This window comes from Anolis carolinensis, chromosome 4 (assembly GCF_035594765.1).
Source record: "Anolis carolinensis isolate JA03-04 chromosome 4, rAnoCar3.1.pri, whole genome shotgun sequence".
NCBI classification, from domain to species: domain Eukaryota; kingdom Metazoa; phylum Chordata; class Lepidosauria; order Squamata; family Dactyloidae; genus Anolis; species Anolis carolinensis.
In genome coordinates this window covers 111448676-111476032 of record NC_085844.1, presented here as the reverse complement: position 1 = coordinate 111476032, position 27357 = coordinate 111448676, and the positions used below count along the sequence as shown (strand labels likewise).

Below are 27357 nucleotides of genomic sequence, written 5' to 3'. Positions count from 1 at the left end.
AGGGGCACTGAACAAAAAAAATGGCAACTAGTGATGAGGTGAGCTTATCATGATAACATACAACTTATTGAATTAGTCCATCATTATTGGTTTTATTCATTTCCAAACCTGCCTCAGAAGCATTTCTCTCTCCCTCCATTGCTCCATAATCTATAGATAGTATTTTAGTGCCTGCACTCACACAAAACATAGACATTACAAAATTCATAGAATTGCTACCCTGAATTATAGATCCTTTCCCAAGCATCTCTCCAGAATGTTAATGTCACTAACCACAGCCTTATTTAAATACAGTAGAGTCTCACTTATCCAACATTCACTTATCCAACGTTCTGGATTATCCAACGCAATTTTGGAGTCAATGTTTTCAATACATCGTGATATTTTGGTGCTAAATTCGTAAATACAGTAATTACTACATAGCATTACTGAGCACTGAACTACTTTTTCTGTCAAATTTGTTGTCTAACATGATGTTTTGGTGCTTCATTTGTAAAATCATAATCTAACTTGATGTTTAATAGGCTTTTCCTTAATCCCTCCTTATTATCCAACATATTCACTTATCCAACATTCTGTCAGCCCGTTTATGTTGGATAAGTGAGACTCTACTGTATTCAATAAATAAACACTTGGGGAGGGAAGACTGCTACCCCCTACACTCAGAGGGAGATACTATAAATGTGAAGATGACAGCAATGGTTTCACCTTTAGAAAACTTATTTTTAAGTAATGAACTACCAGCCCGCGGGGAAACAACCATCACCACAACAGCAATGGATTTACAAATTCAATTGCACTTAAATTGCCATGAGAAATATAAATCCTGTAGATTTCAGTGGATCTACTTCAGAGTTGACAAAGTTACTTTTGGGGACTGTTGAACATAGATTCCTCCAGCCATGTGAAATTACCCCCCAAGTAATTTTTCAAAGCTCCGGTCAACTTTTAATATGATTTTATATGTAACCAATCTTCTATGTAGACAGTTCTGAAATCACTGCATGCATTCTTCATATTAGTTGCTTCTAGCCTTGACATTTTTCTTTCCTTCTCTCCATAGCTCATGCATATAGAATATGCAAGAGTAGCAAATCCCTTTGAATCAAAATTAACAATATTTATCCTGAAAATCCTTGTTCATTCTATTTGCTTTAGAAGGGTGGATTTTAAAAATGCAAAGTGGAAACTGTCATTTTTGCTTTGAACTCCTTAAATCCTCCTTTTCACATCACACCTATTAGTTTGGGATTTTGAAACACTCAGTTTTCACAGCCGCACATTCGTTTTAGTAATACTGTTTATTCTCACACCGATATTGCTGAGGCTTTTTTTTTTTTACAAAGTGCTTCACATGTATTATTCAACTGTAATCCTTATAGGAACCATGTTAAGCAAGTTAAACCAATATTATCATCTGAACATGGAGAATTGGCTTATTCGACTATAATTTCCAAAATGGATGGTTGCCAGGTAGGCTTAGGAGTTTTGAGAATTGGAGTGTGGCCCAAAATCCTTTTCCAAGGTCTGATTATCAATCTCATATTGCAGAGCAGGTTAAAGGAGCAGGAAGGAGAGAGAAGTTTTCTTAAGGCCAAAATATATGTTCATAGGAGAAACGGTATTTCAACCAAGGGCTTTCAGGTTCATAGCTTGGTGTTTTAGAGCCCTTCCACACTGGCCAAAATATGGCATCAAGCTCTGTCACATAATCACTACAGACAAAGAAAACAACTGAGAGTTTCCTAGAACAGTTAAGGAGGCTTTGAAGGTATTCCTTTGCAGGTATTTTTTAAATCCAGGAGCGAAAGAGATTAAGCAGTTTACCCCAGGTTAAAATGCATTAGCCCAGGTGTGTCAGTGTAAATGGGTCCTTAATCCCTATACACCAGCTCTCATTAATGTTTAATCTGGAAATAAAAGTGAGCTCATAAAGGAACTGCAGTCATGTGTAGTAGCCATACCACAAAATCAAATCTATTATCCAGAAATTGATTTCATTGCTTCTGTTTTAAGTACATAGTTAAGTTCTCAAATTTTAACATTCATATACATAAGGTAATGCATAGAACAATTAAGTCAGTAGATGATATAGAAAGCTAAAACTTTGAGAGTAAAACCAGCAAATAATGCATGCAAATTAGTTGGAAGTACTATAGCAGTTACATTTAATTTGACAAATTTTACACATGCTTTGGACATATCAATATGGAATACAAACAAACCTGCAGAGAGACAAGCAAATCACTGTCATATCCCTTTCCTTAGATATGATTTGTCAAAAGTACGAGAAGATTTCTGGTAAACTACACTGGTGCTTTTTCTAAACAGTTGCCTTATCAGCAATTCTAAGATATTGCAAAAATGATGGCTATCTAGTAAGCCCATCCTTGGTAATGTGACTTTTGACGTGTCAGAATTGACACTGCACACTTCTAGCAGTGAATGTGCCTTACAGCAAACATTAAAGGTCAGCTAATCTTGCTTTAAGAGAAAGCTGATTCAAATCTGTGAAATTGTTTAAGGAGACTGGGACCCAAGTGATTTGGCAGTCCTCCGTATGAAATCGTGGAGAGCTACATGGTCTATGATTATCATAGTAGAAAATATTGTATTAAATGGATCAGTTATCTGACTTGATATGAAGAGGTTTTCCTTCATGTTACATCATAACAATTTTGACGTTGACTAGTGTCCCTGGTCTGGTATGTGTTCCAAAACACCAAGTAGCTTCCTGTATAGGTTTTTATTAAAATATTTGTCCCTCTGCCAGCTTAAATTCTGATTAAACTTTTTAAATTGTTTGGTTTTCTTGTGACTCTCAATGTTCTTGTGATTATGATTGTCATTGAGGATTGAATGAACAACTCTTAAGTTGCCATAGTAACTTAATAACTCACATGGGTCAGCAGGTAAATAATCTGATGAACTCAACATTGAAATGACTGTGCTAATTGTTTAAGCCATATGGTTCCTGCTTACCAATATTTGTTTTATTCATACATTAGTAAAGTCAATATCTGTAGGTATGGATTTTACATCCCTAGATCTCAATATCTGCTATGGAAGATATTCCTGGGGCAGAGGGTGGGGGAAATCCAAAAAGCAAACTTTTATTTTTCAATGTTATAAAAGAGATTATATTTTACTACACCATTGTATATAGTGAGACTTGAACATCCTCAAGTTTTTGGTATCCATGAGGTGGTGGGGGTCCAGGAACCAAGCCTATTGTTCTCCATACAAAAGGTGCTGCTAAATTACAGCAGAACTATAAAAAGCTAAACCCAAAATATTCAATAATAATGTCTCTTCTCATCTGAACTTGCAAGATACCAATCTGATTGTTATTCCAATGCCTTCTTGGAACATTGCTGCTTGTAATCCCTATAGGTTTGAGAAAAAATATAAATGTTTGAAATCCAGATTTAAAAAAAAACCTTTCCTGAGTATTTGAAATACATTGAATATCAACCATGAAATAGGGGACAGACAAAATAGATTAGATAAAATATTTATTTCATAGAATCATAGAGTTGGAAGAGACCTCATGGACCATCCAGTCCAACCCCCTGCCAAGAAGCAGGAAAATCATATTCAAAGCACCCCGATAGATAGCCATCCAACCTCTGTTTAAAAGCCTCCAAAGAAGGAGCCACCACCACAGTCCGGGGCAGAGAGTTCCACTGTATACTTTTTGCTCCAGAAACAGCCTTACAACATGAGCAAAAGTAATAAAAAACTTTACTTCAGTGAAATAATAATAATGCAAACAGCAGTAAAGGAAACAGAAGGTAAAGTTCAAAAGCAATGCAAGATCTTACAGCAGACAGGAAACAAATGTGTTTGGCAACAATGACTTACAGTATACAGGAACAAGAGTTTGTGGCAAGAAGTCTTTTGCAAAGCCAGTGCTGTAGCACAGAGACCAGAACACAAACACACTAAGTTGGTTGGTTGCTGCCAGCATGACTACTGGCTTTGCTGCTAATTTATAGCCCTGAGCTCCCAGCACAGATGTTATTAGGATGAAGTCTGATTGCTCAGCATTTTTGCTGTGATTCTAGCTAACCTTCTCCTTTCTTCTTTTTGCCTTTGCCTCTTCAGCTTTCTGTTCTATCTCCTCCTCAGAAGCAGAAGAGTAGTCTACAACTCATTGCTGAACAGCTCTCACAGTGAGGAAGTTCTTCCTAATGTTCAGGTGGAATCTCCTGTCCTGTAGTTTGAAACCATTGTTTGCATTCTAGTTTCCAGTGCATCTGAAAACAAGCTTGCTCCCTCCTCCCTATGACTTCCCCTCAAATATTTATACATTGCTATCAGGTCTCCTCTCAGCCTTCTCTTCTGCAGGCTAAACATGCCCAGCTCTTTAAACTTGTTCTTCAGACCCTTTATCATTTTATTTGCCCTTCTCTGGACACATTCCAGCTTGTCAACATCTCCCTTCAATTGCAGTGTCCAGAATTAGACACATTACTCCAGGTGTGGTCTGATCAAGGCAGAATAGAGGAGTAGCATGACTTCCCTGGATCTATACTCCTATTTATGCAGGCCAACATCCCATTTATTTATTTCCTGGGATGGAGCTACTTGATGTTGATGGAGTCTGAGATACAAGTATCAACCCATGACTACTTTCCCGGACCATTAATGGGCAAACACCTAACTCTGAGGGCAATCTAAATACCTTGGTCACTCACCCTGGGATTGCAAGAATTGAAAAGGAGATCATGAAAGAGGGAAATCTCTTTTAAATCAGGCTTGTCTGCTCCCTCTTCGCATGTCAGGGCTTATACCATGTGCCCAGCACATTTTTACATACTGACCTCAAACCACATAGGCATTCAAAAATCACACTTTGCTGAAGTGGCTTGCTTAGGCATTGGAATGGCAACCTGGATGGATAGGAATATTTGAAGTTTTGGATATAGTTTACATGAAACATGCATGTTTGGTGGGGGTTTTTTTGTTTGTTGCACTTAAAATGGCCTTTTACAACACACAAGTGCTATTATTCAGCATATACAATAGAGTCTCACTTATCCAACATAAACGGGCCGGCAGAATGTTGGATAAGCGAATATGTTGGATAATAAGGAGGCATTAAGGAAAAGCCTATTAAACATCTAATTATGTGATGATTTTACAAATTAAGCACCAAAACATCATGTTATACAACAAATTTGACAGAAAAGGTAGTTCAATATGCAGTAATGCTATGTAGGAATTACTGTATTTATGAATTTAGCACCAAAATATCATGCTGTATTGAAAACATTGACTACAAAAATGCATTGGATAATCCAGAACATTGGATAAGTGAGTGTTGGATAAGTGAGACTCTACTGTAATGCAAAAATATTTTTTGTTTTGTTCAAGAAAATGCTACTCTTTCTGTACAAGGAAATTGTGAGTCTTTGGTAGAATAATTTTCAAACTATGAATACTGGAACAGTAAAACAATAAAAGAAAAAAATGTTAAATTATAATTACAACTTGATTTTATGCCATATGTAGAAATTGCTTTATTTTCTCTATTTGGCGTTCTATCTCAGTGTGTAAGAAACACTTTTCTGCTTTTGCAGAAAATGTACAAATTTCCACTATTCTGCAAATATCCCAAAACTGATACAGAAAATAGTTCAGCATATACTCTTGCTTATTTCAAGGAAGAAGGTAACCATGAAGAGTCCCCATAGGGAGAAAGGCAGGGTATAAATAAAGATGATGATGATGATGGTGATGATGATGATGATGATGATGATGATGATGATGATGATGATGATGATGATGATAAGCCCGTGTTGAGAGCAAAAAATGGGCAGGAGAGAGGATGGTCACATAAAAAGGTTGCAATGCAAGAAATGGAATGGAAATGCCGGAAGATCTTCAACTCCCAGGTTAACTCACATATCAAATGGAATGAAAAGCATTTTAAAACATTTATTCAAATGCAGATTCCCATACAGATATTAACACATTACATTCCATATGCATGAACATAGTCAATACATGTGATGGTTCTGAGGGCTGGTGATTGATGGATAGGGAGATATAGATTGTGAATGACAGGGAGAAAATATTACACAGGGTTAAATGTGAGAGATGGAAAGAAGAAAGATCATGGAATGGAGACTAAAGAAAATGAAAGAAGATGAAGAAAGGATAAAGATGAAGCCATCTTTATTTGAATGTAAAAGAGAAAATGAACTGAGGAAGAGGGGTGATATGTTGTGGCTAAAGATTGCAAAAGATGTAAATGAAGAGAGGGAAGGTTTAGAAGGAAGACCCAAAGAGTGATTGGGAAGAGATAATAAGGGCTGATAATGCTTCCTCTTTCTGCAACACATACTACTCCATCCAGTAAAGTGTTGTCAAATTAATTCTGGTTGATATTCATTAAAATGCAGCTTTACTCAAATTACTTACAAAATGTTTAAAGGAGATAACATTCACTTTGATGCAGAAATGTTCACATCTTATTCCCTTACTCAAAACAGAGGGGGGACCCCTCTCACATAACTTCACAATGTAAGCCCTCCCACCCAAACAAAAAAAATATGATTCAATAACATAAGGTGAAACTTTTGTTCAAGCAGTTTGGGAATCAAAGGAAATGGAGCGTGTTACAGTGCAGCAACAGTGGCCATCTTTACCCCTTTCCTTATCACAAATGTTTATTAATTCACTGGCAGGCTTGCTTCAGACCAGCTATTTCACCCTGAGATTGCTATCTCCTTGTTGCCATTCTCAGTTACATATGGTTTGAAGCTAGTGAATAATGTAATCAGATAAGAAATCAAGAGGCCAGAAAAGATATATTACATTTGCATAAATGTGGTTTCTTCCCCAAGAAACAATTTGTACAGATGATATTACTACAGGGTTTTGGAAAACTGATGGTGTGCATGGGGGGGCCGGGTGGGTGGGGTGAGGATCAATGTTCTAATAGCTCTAATGGTCACCATTTTAAATGTTTGCAATTTATTTCAGTTTGGAAAGTTGATAACTGCCAATTGCTTTTTTTTTAATGTTTCACCCTTACTAGAGAGACCATTATGAAACAGCAATTCTAAAGATGAGTATAATGGGAAATGAAATAAGTCTCTGTAACACTGAGATAAAAACAACATCCGACATGAATAACAAATGATTTGTAATAATTAAGGCTGTGCATTGACTTCAAATGAAGTCTGGAGTTTGAATTGAAATGGGCCTTATCAGACAAGTCTGGCGCTTCCAAGTCAAAGTCCAGTTATACAACTGTGTTTTATGTGGAATTTAGTATTTAAATAGATATGGTGGAACACATTTTAGGTTTTAATTATGTAAAATTTTCAGAAGGGATAGATGTGATGACCCATGGGCCTTGTAGTCCTGCTCAGGACATGGTAATTCCTGATGAAGATGAAAACTTGGGTTTTTTACCTTCCCAGTCTGAACTGGATTCCTCTCAGCCAGATCTTTCCCAGGCAGATCTGGGAACCTTGCACCTGCAAGAAAGTTGTCTCCCAGAAGTATGTCAAACAAGCCCAGAGCCTACTTCTCCCGTGTTCTTGCGCCGGGAGTTTTGTAAACAACAGAGAGGTTTGGAAGCTGCTTCGCGCAGGAGTGCGAGGATAGCAGCCAAGAATTCTGCCAATTAAGTCTCCTTTTTCGTGAGAATCCTTAAGGAGTCAAACATCTGGTCTCAAAGATTAGCTTTCGTTTCTGGTTCCCAGAGAACTGCTTCGGCGGGAAAAGTTAGTCTCTATATAGGTGATTTACCCGCGAAGTAACTTCGCGGAGTCAATTCGTCAGCCTACGGAGCGAGTTGTGTCTGGACAGCGCGCTCCGGTTCAAGCCTCGCTCCTGCTCAAGCCTTGCCTTGCTATCCAGCCTTCGCCTTGCTTCCCAGCCTTGTTTATCTACGGACTTTGCCTAGTTTCCCAGGATCAATCCTTGCCTTGTTCCACGGATTTATCAAGTTATTCCACGGACCTTGTTCTTGTTCTTAGTTACCTTTGTTCCACGTTCAAGCCTTGTTCCAAGTATCAAGTTATTTTCTAGACTCGCTCAAGTTTCATGGACTAAAGGACCTTGTCATCTCCCCTCACTTTGCTTGTCAAAGTGAGTGTTTCGGTTATTGGATTACAACTTTGGACCTTAATATTTCATACTGGACATTATTTCTTTGGACTAATTTTGACCTTTCCTGAAAGGTCTGCTTCTGGACTATCTTTTACATTTGCTTTTACTAACTTTATATATTTCCTTAATAAAGATATTAGATAGAATCTGGCCTCTGCGTATGGTTATTGGTGCTCTGTAGCCTGGGTCGTGACAGTTTGACTCCGCCACCCTAAGCACCAATTAACCTCGGCCAGAATGTCTACCGGAACCGTGCCCGGTGGGCAGCCACTGAGCTACACCATCAGCAAGGACGAAGTGGATCGCATCCGCGACAGACTCAACGCCCAGGATGGAGAAATAAAGGGCTTGCGGGAGCGCGGAATCCGCCTCCCGGCCATGGCGTTGCCTACCAAGTTTACTGGAGAAGCTTCTAAGGTTCATGTTTTCCGTCGCCAATGTCAAGCATATCTAGAGGCCCGTGATGCCGAGTTTCCCCAAGAAGACATCAAAGTGGCGTGGGTTTACAGTCTTCTAGACGGGCCAGCGGCCAATTGGGCGACGGCACTGTTCGACCAAGCCTCTCCACACCTAAGATCAGCGCAACACTTCTTGGACCACCTCAAGGAGACTTGGGGAATCGAGGACAATTTGGAGGCAGCCGGTCACAAACTCCGTCGCCTTTTCCAAGGAGACAGACCTATGTCTCAGTATATAGCCGAGTTCCGAGTGCTGGCCCACAACACCGGCTGGAACGATGTAGCCCTCAGAGGACAATTCCGGGAGGGTCTCAACATTGAAATGCTGGAAGAAATCTCCAAGGTGGATCCTCCCCAGACCCTCGAGGCACTCATTGATCAATGTTTACGGGCTGAAGTCATGATTGCCAACAGGAAACAGTGGGTTCGAGGCCAGGGCAGTAGAGCCGGGGCAAAACCCCCCGCTCCCGCCAGCGTTCAGCCACGTCCAGTGTGGAGACCCCCACCGCCAACCCCATACCCCAGAGGAGGCGAGGAAGTGCCGATGCAGTTGGGCAATGTGCGTCCCAGACTAGATGCCGCCGAGAAGGCCCGTCGTCAACGCTTAAACCTCTGTTGGTACTGCGGGAACGGGGGCCACTTCGCCAGAGAGTGCCCAGCCAAAGGGAAGCCTGCCGCCCGTCTTGCGGCGGCGTCCTCCACGGAGACGAAGGCGTCTGAGCCGACTGGCACACAGCCGGCGGGGGAAGCCAACGACCGGGTGTAGAGAGGCTCGCCAACCCGGTCAAAAAATCCATTCAAGAGCCGCCAACCGGGGTCCTGTTCCTTCTCGTGGTCACATTATGGTCAGCAAAAAGGGGACCCGTCATGATCCACGCCATGATAGACTCTGGAGCTACCAACAATTTCATTGATAGAGAGTATGCCGACTCTCTGGGATTACAATATCATGATTTCAAGAATGCCCGTGTGGTGCAAGCCATAGACGGCCGCCCCCTCAAGACGGGCCCCGTAAGTCAGTGGTCGGAACCCACCAGGATGTGGATAAGGGAACATATGGAAGAGATTTCCTTCTTTGTTACCGAGGTTCCCCATTTCCCTGTGATTTTGGGAATCCCATGGCTGACTCTCCACGACCCTAACATCTCCTGGTCCAACAGAGAACTGCAGTTTGCTTCACCGTACTGCCAAAACCATTGCCTCGTAGCCAAGGTCTGCCATGCCACGGACACCGAGCCCATCATCACCTTGCCAAAGAAGTACTCCGAGTATTGGGATGTATTCAATGAGAAAGAAGCCGAAAAATTACCCCCACATAGACCTTATGACTGTGCCATTGACTTGGTGGAGGGGGCCCAGATCCCGCGAGGGCATCTCTACTCCCTGACTGAACCAGAGCAAGAAGCTCTCAGGGAATTCATAGAGACAAACCTTCGCAAGGGATTCATCAGACCCTCTCAATCCCCAGCCGCCTCCCCAGTGATGTTTGTGAAGAAGAAGTCAGGAGAACTACGCTTGGTGGTGGACTACAGAGCATTGAACAATATCACCAAGCGGAACAGCTATCCCCTGCCCTTAATCTCGGATCTACTGGATCGGCTTCGAGGAGCCAAGGTTTACACCAAGCTGGACCTTCGGGGGGCTTACAACTTAGTTCGCATCAGGGAAGGGGACGAGTGGAAGACCGCCTTCCAGACCAAATTCGGATTATTCGAGTCCCGAGTTATGAATTTCGGTTTATGCGGAGCTCCCGCAACGTTCCAGCATTTTGTCAATGACATTTTTCAGGACTATCTAGACAGGTTCTTGATAATCTACCTGGACGATTTTTTGGTGTTTTCTAGATCACAATCAGAACATGAGAACCACGTCAAAATGGTGTTACAACGATTGCGGGACCATGGACTTTATGCCAAGCTGGAAAAATGCGCCTTTGATCTACAAGAGGTAGATTTCCTTGGTTACCGCATCTCGCCTCTAGGGCTTTCCATGGATCCAGCCAAGGTTTCAGCAGTATTGGAATGGCAGGCGCCAACTAACAAGAAAGAGGTGCAGCGGTTCTTGGGGTTCGCGAACTATTACCGCAAGTTCATTCCAGATTTTGCCCGCTGGTCCGACCCCATCACTAGCTGCATCCGTGGAAAGCAGCCTTTCCGCTGGACTGATCAAGCAGAGAAAGGGTTCCAGCAATTAAAGAAACTATTCACCTCCCAGCCAATTCTACAGCACCCAAATCCTGGAACCCCTTTTGTTGTGCAAGCGGACGCCTCAGATGTGGCAATTGGGGCTGTACTCTTACAACCGGTGGGAGATCACCTCCATCCCTGTGCCTTTTACTCTCGTCAACTAACCACACCAGAAAGGAATTACACCATTTGGGAAAAAGAACTACTGGCCATAAAGGCAGCCTTTGAAACTTGGAGACATTGGCTAGAAGGGGCCAAATTTCCCATTGAAGTCCACACTGATCATCGTAATCTAGAGCATCTAAGAACTGCCCGCAAACTAAATCAGAGGCAGCAACGTTGGGCTTTATTCTTCGAACGTTTTGACTTCCAGATTCATTATGTGACCCCAGCCCAGACCAAGCAAGCAGACGCCCTGTCACGTAAACCAGAATACGCTGCAGGACGCAAGGAGACCTTTGAATCCCAACTACTACAACCCGAGAACTTTGCCACGCTCACAGTGGGGAACACCAAATCCATTCCCATTGGTTCTACTTCCCCTACTCCAGGACCCCTCTGTGCTCAAGAAATCAGGGCTAGTCAGCAAGCAGATGCCTGGGCGCAGGACCAACTTCGCCAAGGTCTGCATTTTCCCTTTTCGCTTAAGGATGGGCTGCTTTGCTATAGAAATCATGTTTATATCCCACCCGGACCGGGCAGGGAAAAAGCGCTTCGTCTGTGTCATGATTGCAAACCAGCAGGACACTTCGGACTATTTAAAACCATGCATCTGATCCTAAGGGATTTTTGGTGGCCCAAGATCCGCAAGGATGTGGAAAAATATGTCAACACCTGCCCAGTATGCCAGCGCTCCAAGATACGAAGGGAGAAGCCCTCAGGGCTTTTACACCCCCTTCCTACCCCATCTCGCCCATGGGAAATAATTTCTGCGGATTTCATCACTGACCTACCACCTTCCTGTGGATTCACCACGATCTTAGTGGTGGTGGACCTTTTCACCAAGTTAGCCCATTTCATTCCCTGCGAAGGCCTCCCCACGGCCAAAGAGACTGCGGATCTATTCCTTCAACATGTTTTCAGACTACATGGATTGCCCAAGAGTTTAGTCACAGACCGTGGATCTCAATTCACCTCTCGTTTTTGGAAGGCGCTACAAAAACTATTGGGCATAGACTCTCGCTTGTCTTCAGCTCATCATCCCCAAACAGATGGGCAAACGGAGCGCACCAATGCCACTTTGGAGCAGTATCTTCGCTGTTATGTAAACTACCAACAGGACAATTGGGCTTCTCTGTTATCACTGTCTGAGTTTGCCTACAACAATGGAGTTCAAGCTTCTACTAAAGAAACGCCGTTCTTTGCAAACTACGGCTTCCATCCACGTTTCTTTCCCCCTGTCATTGAAACTTCAGAAGTTCCCGCAGCAGAGGATTGGCTGCAGGAACTCACAGCGGTACAACAACTTTTGCTCCAGCAACTGGACCAAGCCAAGGAGGACTATAAACGCCACGCTGACAAACATCGCCAGCCGGGCCCCGAAATCAAGGTAGGAGATCGGGTTTTTCTGTCCACTCGCTTTCTGCCCTCCCACCGCCCTTGCCGGAAGTTAGATGCCCGTTTCATTGGCCCCTATCCAGTGGTGGCGCAATTAAACCCTGTGACTTTCAAACTCCAACTTCCGCGTTCAATGCGCATTCACCCAGTGTTTCACCGTTCCCTGCTCCTTCCGGCGGATGGTGTGCGTCCTGATACAGACCAACCGGCCCCCCCTCCTGTTTTGATGAATGGGGAGGAGGAGTTCGAGGTTGAGGACATTTTGGATTCTCGCTTTCACCGCCGCCGCCTACAATATCTCATTGACTGGGTGGGTTTTGGCCCTGAGGAACGCTCTTGGGAAGACGCCTCCACAGTCCATGCTCCTGAGCTAACCCGTCGCTTTCATCAGACCTATCCCACCAAACCGCGACCTCGCGCCTCGGGGAGAGGGCCCCAGTTTGGGAGGGGCCTTGAGGAGGGGGATAGTGTGATGACCCATGGGCCTTGTAGTCCTGCTCAGGACATGGTAATTCCTGATGAAGATGAAAACTTGGGTTTTTTACCTTCCCAGTCTGAACTGGATTCCTCTCAGCCAGATCTTTCCCAGGCAGATCTGGGAACCTTGCACCTGCAAGAAAGTTGTCTCCCAGAAGTATGTCAAACAAGCCCAGAGCCTACTTCTCCCGTGTTCTTGCGCCGGGAGTTTTGTAAACAACAGAGAGGTTTGGAAGCTGCTTCGCGCAGGAGTGCGAGGATAGCAGCCAAGAATTCTGCCAATTAAGTCTCCTTTTTCGTGAGAATCCTTAAGGAGTCAAACATCTGGTCTCAAAGATTAGCTTTCGTTTCTGGTTCCCAGAGAACTGCTTCGGCGGGAAAAGTTAGTCTCTATATAGGTGATTTACCCGCGAAGTAACTTCGCGGAGTCAATTCGTCAGCCTACGGAGCGAGTTGTGTCTGGACAGCGCGCTCCGGTTCAAGCCTCGCTCCTGCTCAAGCCTTGCCTTGCTATCCAGCCTTCGCCTTGCTTCCCAGCCTTGTTTATCTACGGACTTTGCCTAGTTTCCCAGGATCAATCCTTGCCTTGTTCCACGGATTTATCAAGTTATTCCACGGACCTTGTTCTTGTTCTTAGTTACCTTTGTTCCACGTTCAAGCCTTGTTCCAAGTATCAAGTTATTTTCTAGACTCGCTCAAGTTTCATGGACTAAAGGACCTTGTCATCTCCCCTCACTTTGCTTGTCAAAGTGAGTGTTTCGGTTATTGGATTACAACTTTGGACCTTAATATTTCATACTGGACATTATTTCTTTGGACTAATTTTGACCTTTCCTGAAAGGTCTGCTTCTGGACTATCTTTTACATTTGCTTTTACTAACTTTATATATTTCCTTAATAAAGATATTAGATAGAATCTGGCCTCTGCGTATGGTTATTGGTGCTCTGTAGCCTGGGTCGTGACAATAGAAGAGGATAGTGGGGGGACAAGACTGGTTTAATGACAGGTACAGAACTTGGATTATGACTCTGGACTTGTGTAATTTTAAATGGATGTTTTTATAATTCATGTTTTAACTATTTGTTTTTAACTGTAATTGTTTTATAATTGTTGTGTTTGGCATTGCTGTCTAGAGTTCATGCCGGTTGAAAGGCCGCTCTAAGGCCCCCCTCCCCCGGGGGTGAGAAGGACGGGATACAAATATATGAAATAATAAATAATAATAATAATCCAGAACACATGCATATAAGTTTTCACTCATTGTGCTCTATCATTGTTAGATAGAAAGTAATGATGGAGAAAGACAGGAATCTGTTGTAGGCTTTAGGAAAGTTGATTTTGTTCTGTTGTTTGTATCTTCTGTGAAGCATTTTAATCCTGTTTGAGAGAGCAAGAACGGGACCATGGTATGACAACTATTCAGATCCCATTTCACTTCACTATTTTTAAAAGCCTTAAACTTTTTTCAAACATCATCCCCTAAGGACTTTACTTATCCTTCTGAAATGTTGCAGCATTGCTACCTAGAGATGTATGTCTGATGTAAGACATTTTAATGCAAACTGTGCCAAAAAAAAATGGAATGGAAGCAAAGAAGAAAAGCAAATCTCTTTCCTCAAAACTATGGTTGCTTTGTTTCTTTCAGAAGGTACAGTTACTTGTATATTATTTACTACCCAGAGAACAAAAAATAAAATGAATTAAAAGCTAGTGGCAGTGTTTTAAAAGACAAATATTAAAGACCACTGTACATGGGATATTCATAAAACAGCAAAAACATAAAAATTCTAGCTGTTTTGTTATTTCCAGCTATGTAGAAATAAATATGTAACAAAGAAATAAATAGACACAAATAGACTGTTGACTGGTGGCTCCATCGAGGTCGTGTGGGGGAGGAGGAGGAATTGCCGTCAACGAATTTCCAGGGAGAAGCGCAACAGGGTTTTTGCGACCCTGGAGAAGGATAGGTGTGGTAGCCTCCATGGTAGCCCCTCCCGGCTGAAGGTCCTGCTGTTTAATGACAGATCCGTCAAAGGTAAATCATCTATTATCCAGGATCTAATCATGGATGAACATGCGGATCTGGCCTGCATCACCGAAACCTGGTTGGATGATCTGGGTGGGGTTAGTCTTACCCAGCTTTGTCCTCCAGGTTTCGGGGTGCATCAGCAGGCCAGGCCAGGAGGGCGGGGAGGTGGGGTTGCGGTGGTCTTTCGGCAGTCCATCGCCTTGGTCGGATGCGCCGTTCCGCAATCTGCTGGGTTTGAGTGTCTCCACTTGAAGGTGGGTACCCGGGACAGTTTGGGGATTCTGCTGGTGTACCGTCCACCCCGCGACACAGCAGTCTCCCTGCCTGAGCTAGCAGAGGTGGTTTCTAGCGTGGTGTTGGGTTCCCAGCGCCTGTTGGTGCTGGGCGACTTCAACATTCACGCTGAGACCACCTTGACAGGTGCAGCTCAGGAATTCATGGCCGCCATGACGACCATGGGTCTGTCCCAAATAATATCGGGTCCCACTCATCAAGCTGGACATACACTCGACCTGGTTTTTGTTGCGGGCGACGGTTTGGTCGGAGTGGAAGAGCAAATTATTCTTCCATTGTCATGGTCCGACCACTATCTGATCAGTTTAAGACTAACCATCTCTTCCAACCTCCACAGGGGTGGTGGACCAATTAAGATGGTCCGCCCCAGGAGACTTATGGATCCTGAGAGATTCCTGAGGTCTCTTGGGGATCTGTCTACCATGGAAGCTGACTATCCTGTCGATGCCCTGGTCACTTGTTATAATGGCGAGTTGTCCAGGGCAATAGACACGATCGCTCCTGAGCATCCCCTCTCGCTGCGTGGAGTTGCCCCAGCTCCCTGGTTTACTGGGGAGCTGGCGGAGATGAAACGTGCGAGAAGGAGATAGAGTGCCGCTGGCGGACAACTCGTGACGTATCTGACCGAGCACGGTCTAGAGCCGCTATTAGGGCCTATTCCGCGGCGTTGCGGGCAGCCAGGAAAGTTTTCTCGACTGCCCGCATCGCGTCTGCAACAAATAGATCTTCAGAGTTGTTTCGAGTTGTTGGGGAGCTCCTCCACCCTCCTCAGGTCGGGGGAGCACCCGACATCTCGTCAACTCGGTGTAGCGAGTTCGCTCACCATTTTGCAGACAAAGTCGCTCAGATTCGTTCCGACTTAGACACCAGCCTTGATGCATTGCCAGGTGAGGTAACCGAGGCATCTGTCTGTTCGATCTTGTGGGATTCGTTTCAGCTTGTGCAGCCTGATGATGTGGACAAGATTCTTGGAGCGGTGAGGGCAACCACCTGTGCCCTTGACCCTTGCCCATCTTGGCTCTTAAAACAAGCCAGTGGAGGGCTAGTTGATTGGTTTGTGAGAATAATCAATGCCTCTTTGGAGCAGGGCATATTTCCATCTGGCCTAAAACAAGCTGTGGTGAGGCCTGTTTTGAAGAAAGCCTCCTTGGATCCGGCTAACCTCAGTAACTACAGACCAATCTCTAACCTTCCATTCTTGGGCAAGGTCTTGGAGCGGGTGGTTGCTTCCCAGCTCCAGGGATTCTTGGAAGATACGGATTTTCTGGACCAATCGCAGTCTGGTTTCAGACCTGGCTACAGTACCGAGACGGCTTTGGTCGCCTTGGTGGATGACCTCCGCAGAGAGCTGGACAGGGGGAGTGTGACCCTGCTGGTTCTCTTGGACATCTCAGCAGCTTTCGATACCATCGACCATGGTATCCTTCTGGGACGTCTCTCTGGGATGGGCCTTGGGGGTGCTGTTTTGCAGTGGCTCCAGTCCTTCCTGGAGGGTCATTCCCAGATGGTGAAGCTGGGGGACACCTGCTCGGACCCCTGGCCATTGACCTGTGGGGTCCCGCAAGGTTCCATTTTGTCCCCCATGCTTTTTAATATCTACATGAAACCGCTGGGTGAGGTCATCCGGAGTTTTGGAGTGCGGTGCCATCTCTACGCGGATGACACCCAACTCTACTACTCCTTTCCACCTAATTCCAAGGAAGCCCCTTGGATACTGGACCAGTGTCTGGCCGCTGTATTGGCCTGGATGAGGGCGAACAAGCTGAAGCTCAATCCTGACAAGACAGGTCCTCCAGGTCAGTCGTACGTCTGATCGGGGTATTGGGTGGCAACCTGTGCTTGACGGGGTCACACTCCCCCTGAAGGCGCAGTTCCGCAGCTTGGGGGTCCTCCTGGACTCTGCGCTGACACTTGAGGCCCAGGTGTCGGCCGTGGCTGGGAGAGCCTTTGCACAACTAAAACTTGTGCGTCAGCTGCGACCATACCTCGAGAAGTCAGATCTGACCATGGTGGTCCATGCCTTAGTTACCTCTAGACTGGATTACTGCAATGCGCTCTACGTGGGGCTGCCTTTGAAGACGGCTCGGAAACTACAACTAGTACAACGATCGGCAGCCAGGTTTCTAACTGGGGCAGATTACAGGGCGCGCTCAACGCCGCTGTTTAAAGAGCTCCACTGGCTGCCATTTATTTTCCGAGCCCAATTCAAGGTGCAGGTTATCACCTACAAAGCCCTTAACGGTTTGGGACCCACCTACCTTCGAGACCGCATTTCCCCCTATGAACCCGCACGACCTCTTCGCTCGTCGGGGGAGGCCCTCCTCTCGCTTCCACCAACTTCGCAGTTGCGGTTGGTGGGGACGAGGGAGAGGGCCTTCTCCGCCGTGGCCCCCCGGCTGTGGAACTCACTCCCCAGGGAGATTAGGCAGGCCCCTACCCTACTTTCTTTCAGGAAGAGCCTGAAAACCTGGCTATTCCAGAAGGCCTTCGTTGACTGATCCTTGTGGGATCATGTTATTTACCTATTAACCCTCTGGATTGTTTTTAGGATTCATTCAGCACTTTAAGTATTACACCTGCTGTATAATTATCCCTCCCTGATAACTTGATATTGCTTTGCACCTTGGCCTGGATCTTTTGACCCAAATCGGGATTTTAATATTATTGTCTATATTGACTTTTATGACTGTTTTTAATCATGTTGAAGTTTTACTGCTCAGTTTAATGTTTTATCTGATTTGTGCTGTCGTGTCTGGGCATGGCCCCATGTAAGCCGCCCCGAGTCCCTCCGGGGAGATGGGGCGGGATATAAGAATAAAATTATTATTATTATTATTATTATTATTATTATTATTATTATTATTATTGATTCAGATTCAGGTTCTGAATACAATCAGATTTGGCACACAAAAATAGCATCTGAAGATAATAGAGTACAAGGATTTTGTTAATACAGGTCCAAAGTGCCAATGCAGTAAAAGCCATTGTAAAATAGGAATTTTTACTCTGTGTATGTACATGAAATGTGTACACAGAGGCCCCATCTACCCTGCCATAAAAAATCCTGGTCATCTTCTTTGAGCTGGATTACATGGCAGTGTAGACTCAGATAATCCAGTTCAAAACAAATAATCTGGACTATTTGATTTGATAATCTGGATTATATGGCAGCATAGATCCAAAAAGAGAAGATCCTGTGGAATTAGATTTACCTTAGGGCAATCCCACACAAATGTGATCAACAACTATTGTAGGACTGATACCAATAAGATTTTCCCCGTCCTTTGGGTATTAGTATTTCTGACAGGATGTCTGTTTGATGAGTAAAACTCATGGAGGGTTCACACACTCTTCTTCATACATTAAATGAATTGATAGAAGAAGTAATGGAACTGGCTGTGTCGCTGCTGTACACTTGTAAAATATGGTTTTGAAAGACACATTTTTATGTTCTTTATAAATGGTTTTCATAAATATACTGATATGTTCCCAAAAAGGATTGCAAGAAGGGACCCTTCTCTATCATAGTTTTTCCTTACAAGATCTGGCAAAAACTGTATTGGATGAAAACATAATTTTTTTTGGACCCAATGGGCTCTCCTTCTCTTATTTTTTAAATTTCTGCAACAGGCTGTGTTTAACCTCATGTAGAGAAATAGGGATAAATTTTAAAATATTCAAAATGATTCAAAGTATATATTTAAGTATTGATAATGCTGAACTGATAAGAATTTTCACAGCTCAGGGTGTATTCTGTACAAAAATCACACATGGTTGTTTTGTTCAGAAAAAGAATATTTTTTTTGACAAGAGTTGATAGTTTTCCTTTGAAAGAGACTTTTCTATGTAGATAAAGCTGTTTTCTGGACATAAAATCCTGTTTTTTGCGCAAACAATCACAGGCAAATTTTTGCACAGATGAATCCCAAGTTAAATAACACCTTTTCAAAGACTTTCTCCCCAACAGGAAGAAAATTGCTGAAGTTACTCATTGCTATTTTAGAAAAGAAACCTAGAAGAATTACATTCTTATAAATGAAATATTGGATTTACAGAAGATAATATTACATTGAAACAGATCCAACTTGCTTCAATATGAGTGCAAAAAAAAGTCAATGGAATAGTTTTTGATGGAAAGTATTTAGAGGTGACGATCCTCCTTGATGGATAATCACTTTGTGTGTTCTAGTGAATTATGAGTGAAGCTGTTGGGAGTCATGTGAGTACACGCAAAGAAGGGTCTCCCTTGGCAGCAAGGTCACAGGGGAGGAACCATACCAAGCATGATCTGAAGAAAAAAGACCTCAGTGGCAGAGCAGGTGAATGACAACATGGTACATGTTTCAATGTCTGTGACAGCTGAAAAGGTCTGCAACAGATAAAAGGTCACCGGTTGATGGGTTAACCATGCCTCTGGGTCAAAGCCTCTTTCTGTGAAGACTGTGTGTTGGTCTCTGTACACTGATCTCCACACATACAATAAATACACACATAGGCATCTTCCAAGTCAAATAATTATACCAGCGAGCCTTAAATTGGCTGTGATCAAACCACTGTTGAAGAAGCCATCACTGGACCCCCCTCAATTGGATAATTATCAGCCTATTTCCAATCTCCCCTTTTGGGGCAAGGTCGTGGAACATGTGGTGGCCGCACAACTCCAGGCATTCTTGGATGATACTAATTTTCTAGATCCGGTGCAGTCTGGCTTCAGGCTGGGGTATGGTCGCCTTAGTCGATGATCTACACCTGGAACTGGACAGGGGGAGTGTGTCCCTGCTGGTTCTGCTGGTCCTCTCAGTGGCCTTCGATACCGTCAATCACTGTATCCTTCTGGGACGCCTTGCCGGGATGGGGCTCGGAGGTACTGTTTTACAGTGGCTGTGGTCCTTTCTGGAGGGTCATTCCCAGATGGTGTCACTGGGGGACACCTGCTCAGCCCCACAACCATTGACTTGTGGGGCCCTCAGGGTTCGGTACTGTCCCCCATGTTGTTTAACATATACATGAAGCCGCTGGGAGAGATCATCCAGAGTTTCGGGGTGTGGTGTCATCTGTACGCAGATGATGTCCAGCTCTGTCACTCCTTTCCAACTGTCACTAAGGAGGCTGTTCAGGTCCTGAACCGGTGTCTGGCCGCTGTGTCGGAATGGATGAGGGCGAACAAATTGAAACTTAATCCAGACAAGACAGAGGTCCTCCTGGTCAGTCGCAGAGCTGAACAGGGTATAGGGTTACAGCCTGTGATGGATGGGGTCGCACTCCCCCTGAAGACACAGGTTCGCAGTCTGGGGGTTCTCCTGGACTCATTGCTGAGCCTGGAGCCCCAGGTCTCGGCAGTGGCCAGAGGAGCGTTCGCACAACTAATAGTTGTGCGCCTGCTGTGCCCATACCTTGGGCCACGCTCTGGTTACATCCCGTTTGGATTACTGCAACGCACTCTACACAGGGCTGCCTTTGAAGATGGCTCGGAAGCTGCAACTAGTACAATGGGCGGCAGCCAGACTAATAACAGGAGCGGCTTACAGGGAGCATACTACTCCCTTGTTGAGTCAGCTTCACTAGCTGCCGATACGCTACTGATCTCAATTCAAAGTGCTGGTTTTGACCTACAAAGCCCTAAACGGTTCTGGCCCATCTTACCTGTTCGAACGTATCTCCCCTTATGAGCCTTCTAGAACTCTTAGATCATCGGGGATGCCCTGCTCTCGGTCCCACCAGCCTCGCAGGTAAGGCTGGTGGGAACGAGGGACAGGGCCTTCTCGGTGGTGGCTCCTCAGCTATGGAAACCTTCCCCAGTGTGATGTCTCATGGGCCTCAGAGTTCTGACCCTAGCGCCATCATGGATAATGATGACGAAAACATGGGTTTTCTGCCGTCTCAGCAGGAGACGGATTTCTTCCAGATGCCTGTTGTTGATGATTCTAGCCAAACGGACCTTGAACAAGTTTCTCCCAGTTCCTCTCCTCCCTTTGTGAGAAAGGAATCCTATACTGCGAGTCGGGGCCAGAAAGAACTATCAAGGAGAAGCCTCAGATTAGCAGCCAAACAAATCGTTAATTAGCTAAGTTTCTCCTGGGAATTTGCAGGGAGGAACACAGCTGCAAAAAGAAGTGTTTCGCTTCTCTTTCCCTTGGGAAAGGAAGTTCTGGACACCTGCTTTGCAGGAAGATTGAAGAACATAAAAGTTCCTCACACAGGGGAATCCGTGCGGAGTCAACAGATCAGCTTCAGGATTAACCTCGGTTCCAGCCTAGTGTGGACTGCGGTTTAAGTCTGCAACTCCAGTTTCCTTGCCTTGCCTTGCCTTGTTTTGTCAAGTTTTCAAGAACTATTTCGTCGTGTTTCCAACCTTGGATTTTGTCTCAAGTATCTAGCCTTGTCTCCAGTTCTTGCTTTGGACTTGCTTTAAACCTTAGAAATACTTTGGACGTTTTCCCCACTCTACGGCCTGGAAGTAGAGTGTGTTTCAGTTTTGGGATTATAACTTTGGACTCTAATATAATATATTGGACAATATATTTCTGGACTATATTTGGCCTTCCCTGAAAGGTCTATTGCTGGACTACATTTTCTACTTGTTTTTATTCTGCTTTAATATTTCCTTAATAAAGATATTAGATTGTTTTTGGTCTCCGTGTTTGGTTCTTAGTGCTCCGTTGCCTTGGGCATGACACCCAGCAACATACGGCAGATACCAACTCTCCTAGGCTTCAGGAAAGCCTTAAAGACATGGTTGTGCACACAAGCTTTTAATGAATGAGAACATGGACTTTACATGACCTGTACGAAGACTTATTGAGGATTCTGGATGAATAGATTCTAATTTTGGACATGCTTAAAATTTTATATAATGTGATTTTATTTTGTAATAGTATCTGTTTTTATATGAATTATTGTTTTGTACATTGTCTTATATGAATTGTTGTTTTGTACATTGTTTTTAGGCATTGAATTTTTGCCTGTTTATTGCAAGCTGCCTTGAGTCCCCTCGGGGAGAAAGGTGGGGTAAAAATGATGTAAATAAAATAAATAAATAAAAGTCCCATGGTGATTAGTAGGCTTGCTCAAATAATTCGTTTTCCCCGTTTACCGTTATTGATTCGTTTTTTTCGGATTTTTTGAAGCAATATTGAATCTTGGCTGTCCACACGCCTGGATATCGCGGTTTCGAACCGCGATTGGCCGTTTTCCGTAATGGCGCCTTTTTTTTCGTTTTTAAAAAATGCTTTGTCAAATCATCCAAACTTTTTTAAGTCCACTGGGGCAATCTAGTGTGTTGTTTGCCCCTTGTAGCCAATCAGAGAGCACGTTTAACCAGGGGGAGGGGCTGGTAGGACGTGCTTAATGAAAACAGCGTGCACACGCCTCGTGGCTCAGTCGCACTGGGACTTTTGGAGAGGGTGGAAGGGTAGAGATTCATTGGTGTAGGCAGGCAGGAAACATTGCTGCGTCACAGCATGGCTGTGTGAAGACCAGGACAGGAGAAAAGGTGGGGTGGTCTGTGGCTGAGTTTGGTGGTGTGGGTCTTAGGTCTTTCTATTTGTTTTGTTGTTGCAAACTTGCAAAGGGCTGTCCTGTGGGTGTTTTTCCTGTTCAAAATACAACTCCTTTTGGGGAAAGAAAAGCTTGCCTTTGTGCCTTGCCTTCCTTGTGTGTGTGTCTGCCAGGGACGCTTTGAAAAAGAGTTGCATATCCCATCCTGTTCAAAATACAACTCCTTTTGGGGAAAGAAAAGCTTGCCTTTGTGCCTTGCCTTGTGTGTGTGTCTGCAGGGACGCTCTGGGAAAGAGTTGCATATCCCATCCTGTTCAAAATACAACTCCTTTCGGGAAAATAAAAGCTTGCCTTTCTGCCTTGCCTTCCCCTGGGCTACGGGTGTGTGTGTGTCTGCAAGGAACGCTTTGAAAAAGAGTTGCATATCCCATCCTGTTCAAAATACAACTCCTTTTGGGAAAACAAAAGCTTGCCTTTCTGCCTTGCCTTCCCCTGGGCTACGGGTGTGTGTGTGTCTGCAAGGAACGCTTTGAAAAAGAGTTGCATATCCCATCCTGTTCAAAATACAACTCCTTTTGGGAAAATAAAAGCTTGCCTTTCTGCCTTGCCTTCCCCTGGGCTACGGGTGTGTGTGTGTCTGCAAGGAACGCTTTGAAAAAGAGTTGCATATCCCATCCTGTTCAAAATACAACTCCTTTTGGGAAAATAAAAGCTTGCCTTTCTGCCTTGCCTTCCCCTGGGCTACGGGTGTGTGTGTGTCTGCAAGGAACGCTTTGAAAAAGAGTTGCATATCCCATCCTGTTCAAAATACAACTCCTTTTGGGAAAATAAAAGCTTGCCTTTCTGCCTTGCCTTCCCCTGGGCTACGGGTGTGTGTGTGTCTGCAAGGAACGCTTTGAAAAAGAGTTGCATATCCCATCCTGTTCAAAATACAACTCCTTTTGGGAAAATAAAAGCTTGCCTTTCTGCCTTGCATTCCCCTGGGCTACGGGTGTGTGTGTGTCTGCAAGGAACGCTTTGAAAAAGAGTTGCATATCCCATCCTGTTCAAAATACAACTCCTTTTGGGAAAATAAAAGCTTGCCTTTCTGCCTTGCATTCCCCTGGGCTACGGGTGTGTGTGTGTCTGCAAGGAACGCTTTGAAAAAGAGTTGCATATCCCATCCTGTTCAAAATACAACTCCTTTTGGGAAAATAAAAGCTTGCCTTTCTGCCTTGCCTTCCCCTGGGCTACGGGTGTGTGTGTGTCTGCAAGGAACGCTTTGAAAAAGAGTTGCATATCCCATCCTGTTCAAAATACAACTCCTTTTGGGAAAACAAAAGCTTGCCTTTCTGCCTTGCCTTCCCCTGGGCTACGGGTGTGTGTGTGTCTGCAAGGAACGCTTTGAAAAAGAGTTGCATATCCCATCCTGTTCAAAATACAACTCCTTTTGGGAAAATAAAAGCTTGCCTTTCTGCCTTGCCTTCCCCTGGGCTACGGGTGTGTGTGTGTCTGCAAGGAACGCTTTGAAAAAGAGTTGCATATCCCATCCTGTTCAAAATACAACTCCTTTTGGGAAAATAAAAGCTTGCCTTTCTGCCTTGCCTTCCCCTGGGCTACGGGTGTGTGTGTGTCTGCAAGGAACGCTTTGAAAAAGAGTTGCATATCCCATCCTGTTCAAAATACAACTCCTTTTGGGAAAATAAAAGCTTGCCTTTCTGCCTTGCCTTCCCCTGGGCTACGGGTGTGTGTGTGTCTGCAAGGAACGCTTTGAAAAAGAGTTGCATATCCCATCCTGTTCAAAATACAACTCCTTTTGGGAAAATAAAAGCTTGCCTTTCTGCCTTGCCTTCCCCTGGGCTACGGGTGTGTGTGTGTCTGCAAGGAACGCTTTGAAAAAGAGTTGCATATCCCATCCTGTTCAAAATACAACTCCTTTTGGGAAAATAAAAGCTTGCCTTTCTGCCTTGCCTTCCCCTGGGCTACGGGTGTGGGTGTGTCTGCAAGGAACGCTTTGAAAAAGAGTTGCATATCCCATCCTGTTCAAAATACAACTCCTTTTGGGAAAATAAAAGCTTGCCTTTCTGCCTTGCATTCCCCTGGGCTACGGGTGTGTGTGTGTCTGCAAGGAACGCTTTGAAAAAGAGTTGCATATCCCATCCTGTTCAAAATACAACTCCTTTTGGGAAAATAAAAGCTTGCCTTTCTGCCTTGCCTTGTGTGTGTGTCTGCCAGAGACGCTTTGGGAAAGAGTTGCATATCCCATCCTGTTAAAAATACAACTCCTTTCGGGAAAATAAAAGCTTGCCTTTCTGCCTTGCCTTCCCCTGGGCTACGGGTGTGTGTGTGTCTGCAAGGAACGCTTTGAAAAAGAGTTGCATATCCCATCCTGTTCAAAATACAACTCCTTTTGGGAAAATAAAAGCTTGCCTTTCTGCCTTGCCTTGTGTGTGTGTCTGCCAGAGACGCTTTGGGAAAGAGTTGCATATCCCATCCTGTTAAAAATACAACTCCTTTCGGGAAAATAAAAGCTTGCCTTTCTGCCTTGCCTTCCCCTGGGCTACGGGTGTGTGTGTGTCTGCAAGGAACGCTTTGAAAAAGAGTTGCATATCCCATCCTGTTCAAAATACAACTCCTTTGGGGGAAAGAAAACCTTGCCTTTCTGCCTTGCCTTGTGTGTGTGTCTGCCAGGGACGCTTCCTGATTTTCCCAAGACAACTTTGGGAAAGAGTTGCATATCCCATACTTTCCTGTAGAACTGGAAAGTACAGGTATCCCCTTGTAAATAAATAAAACTAACTAAATGTTATAGACTACGCTTTTGCAACAGTAAATTGGCCAGAATATAACACGTTGCCAATCAAGATTCAACAAATATTTCCCACCAGTAACACAACACCTAACCATCATCCCTTCTGTTACCTGAAAACACTCCCCTTGACATGAAGCGCTCAGCTGTACGCGGGTCTGGGGGAGCAAGTCCTAGTAGTGGTCAAGCCACGGCCAGGACACTGTGGGGGGCCAAAAAAGTTAAGGTGGGTCCCATACGTCTGGAACGGCGAACTATGGGAGTGGGTGGACTTGATGAAGAACCAGGCTGTTCTAATGCAGACAGTTCACAGGCATCCACCCGGAGCCGGCTGTCGCATGGAGCTGAGACAACTGGATGATCATTGGAACATACAGGTGTTGCCGTCGTGGAACTACAGGTGGTGGATAGTGAGGATATAGATAACCCCACCCCTCCACCCGCTACTGACAGTGAGGAGGAGGTAGAGGAGGTACTACCATCAAAACGTAGACTTCCTCATGCTGCTGAAAGGGTGCCCACGACTCCCATCTCTGAGGGCGTCGCCACAGTGGCTGTGGGGAGGCCAAGGTCATTTATTTGGGACCATTTCCATGTCCACTCTCAGAGTTCTACTTTGGCAGTTTGTAGACACTGTGGGGCAAATATCAGCAGAGGCAGAGACACGAGACATCTTGCGACCTCGGGGTTGAGCTCTCACATGAAGCGACACCATCCCTCCATTTCGCTGGGAGGGGGAACTGCAAGCCCTTCCAGTGGCAGCCTTAGCACGCAAAGTTCACCAGGTGAAGATAGTGGAAGGCGGACACAGTCCACCATGGAGGATTGGGCCATTCCATTACCCAGAAAGAAAACGGGGGAAACATTGCTCACACCCCAGCAGATAACCCAAACTGTGGGAGAGATGATTGCCCTAGATCACCATCCCTTCCGCCTGGTAGAACAAGAAGGCTTTGTACGCCTTATGAAACGACTGTGCCCCCGCTACAAAATCCCCTCCCGTCACACCTTTTCCAGAAAAGTAATCCCCGGCTTGTACGAGGGCTGTAAGGAACGCATTATCCAGATGTTGCGTAGCGCCATGGGAGGACACATCCATTTTACCTCTGATATTTGGTCAAGCTTGGGAGGAGGCCACTCCTACCTCTCTCTCACGGCACATTGGTGGGAGAAGGAAGGCACTATGGATACATCCCATCGTTGGGCACTCCTCGCATTGGAGGTAGTTGATCGTGATCACAAGGCAGAGACCATCTGCAACTATCTGGAAAACATGATGGGGGAATGGATGCAGTGTAGGCCGGAAGAAATGAGGAGGGGCTTTATGGTGACGGACGCAGGGAAAAATATGATCAAAGCGGTTGAAAGTGCCGGGTTTCAGAATGTGTCCTGCATGGCCCACTTGCTTCACAATACCGTCAAGGAAGGTTTAAAGAGCCAGGAAGAGCAGTCGGGCAGCAACACAAACATCTCCCTGCTGATCGAGCGCTGTAGAAAGATCGCGGGCTACTTCCACCGGAGCATCAAGGCAGCCCGGCAGCTGAGAGACAGGCAGAGCCTTGAAGGCCTCCCGCAGCACAAGCTGCTCCAGGACGTCTCGACTCGGTGGAATTCAACCTTAAAAATGCTCGAACGCATGGTCGAGCAGCAGAAGGCGGTACACGGCATCTCCCTCACTTTGGTTGCGCCTGTTAGCAAGCTTGTTCCAACTAAGCAAGAGTGGGACACCATCTCCCAGCTAGTAGACGTACTAAAGCCATTCAAACATGCCACTGAGACACTTTCGGAATCAAAAGCTCTTCTGAGCCAGGCAGTGCCCATGGTCTTGAGGCTAAGGAGGCACCTAGAAAGGCTTGGGGCCGGTCGAACAATGGACTCCCTGGCTGGACCGCTGACACCGCCGGTCCAGGAGGTGGTGAGGAGGTTGTCCTTTGCTGTAC

General features: G+C 44.9%; 1 long non-coding RNA gene across 2 annotated transcripts in view; it reads right to left on the bottom strand.

Annotated features, from left to right (window-relative positions):
* Positions 1-3991, bottom strand: part of LOC103279390 (uncharacterized) — a 106830-nt gene extending 102839 nt beyond the window's left edge. For both annotated transcript variants that reach the window (XR_506747.3, XR_010005157.1), the window contains exon 1: positions 3865-3991. This is a non-coding gene — a long non-coding RNA (uncharacterized LOC103279390). The remainder of the gene's footprint in view (positions 1-3864) is intronic.
* Positions 3992-27357: the final 23366 nt, after the last annotated feature.